The 2,371-nt window shown below is 40.8% G+C and overlaps 1 long non-coding RNA gene across 2 annotated transcripts; it reads left to right on the forward strand.

The window, feature by feature from the left end:
• Positions 1 to 6: 6 nt before the first annotated feature.
• Positions 7 to 2,144, forward strand: LOC109953792 (uncharacterized). Of its 2 annotated transcripts, XR_002273970.1 has the most exons (5): positions 7 to 119; positions 1,154 to 1,303; positions 1,448 to 1,595; positions 1,835 to 1,979; positions 2,121 to 2,144. It is a non-coding gene; the product is annotated as an uncharacterized LOC109953792 (long non-coding RNA). The 2 variants fall into 2 exon arrangements; XR_002273971.1 differs by lacking the exons at positions 1,835 to 1,979; positions 2,121 to 2,144 and adding an exon at positions 1,671 to 1,712.
• Positions 2,145 to 2,371: the final 227 nt, after the last annotated feature.

The following is a 2,371-nucleotide window of genomic DNA, read 5'->3' on the forward strand; positions in this document are numbered from 1 at the left end:
TGTCCTTCAAGTTGGAAGTGGCACCAGCCGTTCACATCGTGCCTTATGCCATCCTACCTAGTGAGACGGTGATCGCCAGCAGTGCTGACTTCCCCACTGAGAAATGCTTCAGTAACAAGGTTGGTATGAGAGTCTGAAACATCATTGGCCTGGTGTTCCAACATCTTCTGCCCTGTAACATGCAGTGCACTAGCATACTGACACACCACATCTGTTCCTGTAGGACAAAGGGTCTAATGTGGCCGCTTTCATGTGATTGGTCCTTTTCATAAGATCGACAGGATCCATAGTGTTTCACACAGCTTAAGTGGCAGCCATTTTTGGTCTCCCTTTTGAAATAACAGATACATGTTTCATATGCACTAATGACACCTGCACTCTGTAATGTTGCCTTGTGAAGGCCTCAGTCCTGGCCTTCACCATGTGAGGACCTAAACCACCACCAGCCATGGACTTCTGTGGGTAATTCATATTGGACATACACAACTGATCAATGAGCATGCACGTTTGATTAGTTTTGTATTGTTAATGTTTACCTTTTTCTTTTGAGTTACCATGTTTCCTGGTCATTGGATGGGAGGGCGGTTCAGCCCAATATATAAAAGGGGGGAGTTTGGGAGAAATTTATTGTTTATTTGTTGGTAGTTTATGTTAGAACTTTATTTGTCAAGTTATGTTAATTTCTTTATATTTAAAGGAAATATTTAGTTGAGATCGGACTGTCTGTTTAGGGTTTATTAGTTGATCATTTTGGTAGTGTCTTTAGTTTATCCCTTGTGTGTTATTGGTTTGGCCAGCCAGTACATATGTTCCCCTGTGTGTGTCATTTGCAAGGTCAGTTGGTTTTGTTGAGGTATTAGACAGTTCAGTTTGCTGTATTTTGAGTTTCCTTATCTTTTGTTGACCTCTTTTAGGGCCCAATTTATCTGATGTTAATTTTGTATTTTTCTTGCTTTTGGGTTAATAAAAACCCTTTATTTTGAACTTTGGAAGCTGTGTCTTTATGCCTTACTGCTTGGTCCCTGACATGCCTATTAAAACTAAAAATTGAGCATCTCGGTGGCACCTTAACCAATATTTATATGGCCTTCAGTGTGAGGCTGGTCATGTTTATCTCATACATTAAAGAGTGCAATGTCCTTTATTCCTTCAGGTGTCACTGAAGTTTACACCATCCTCAGCTGTCCCACAAGAGGATGTCACCATGCAAGTGACGGCTGTGCCGGGGTCCCTTTGTGGTGTGAGCATTGTCGACAAGAGTGTTTTCATTAAGGAGCCAGGGATAGGTCTGGTTGCAGACAAGGTACCTGCTGCAATCAAAGATGTGTGAATCTATTTATGGATAAAGGCATTGTTTTGATAATTGGAGATGTTTGAAGACAAAAGACTAGACCTGTCTTCCAAAGACTTGCCAAATGAACTGAAACTAACTGTTTTTTGGTTTCAGATATTCAAGTTGCTGCCTGTGACCAGTGTATCCTATATTCCATATGAGGTTCAAGATCCTACAGAATGTTTGACTGAGAGCCAAAAGATTAATTTTGCCACCATATCCTGGGACTGGTAACAATATCGACCCTTACACAGTTTTCCAGGTACTCAACATTTAATGTACAAGATGAAGAATAAATATTGTACATGTCATGAACTTCAAGTGATATTGTCTCTAGAATGTTGGACTGAAGATGGCAACAAACTTGTTTATTCAAATGCCTCCCATGTTTCAAGTTCAAAGGAAGAGAATATTACAAAGACCACTTTGAGTTTCTTTGAACAGCATGTACACATTTCACTGTCATAGCTGTCCCAACATCTGAATGCTTTCTGATTTCAGTTATGTTACCCCTGAAGTCCGAAGTTGCTCATGATTTTGTTCCTGGAGTGGCAGCTCCCGTACCAAGTAATGCTCCAGCTCCATCAGTAGTGACAATCTGCACCTTCTTCCCTGAGACTTGGTTATGGGACCTGGTAGAAGTCAGGTGGGCTGCCAATTAAAGATTAAATCATTATTGTGCCCTGACAGCACAAGCAGAAATTCTTACATTTTAATAAAATACACTTGATGATTGAGATGTTCTGCTTTTACAGTAGGGTGGCTCTTAAATCAACTGTTACTGTAGTCAATCTAGGCTCCCCCCCCCCCCTTCTCTTTGTCATCCGGAGGGAGCGCTTCAAACTGAAGGCAACAGTCTTCAACTACCTGACCAACTGCATCATGGTAAATGTTTCTACTGGACCTAAATGTTGACTTTGTGGGTGTGTCCAAAATGGCATGCTGAACATGCATATATTTCTGTCAAATGCCAACTGCATGGCATACAGTATGTCCATTTCTTCAATACTATGAAATCTTGTTGATCAACCTGTATAC

This window comes from Monopterus albus, unplaced genomic scaffold, assembly GCF_001952655.1.
Source record: "Monopterus albus unplaced genomic scaffold, M_albus_1.0 scaffold1350.1, whole genome shotgun sequence".
Lineage (NCBI taxonomy): Eukaryota > Metazoa > Chordata > Actinopteri > Synbranchiformes > Synbranchidae > Monopterus > Monopterus albus.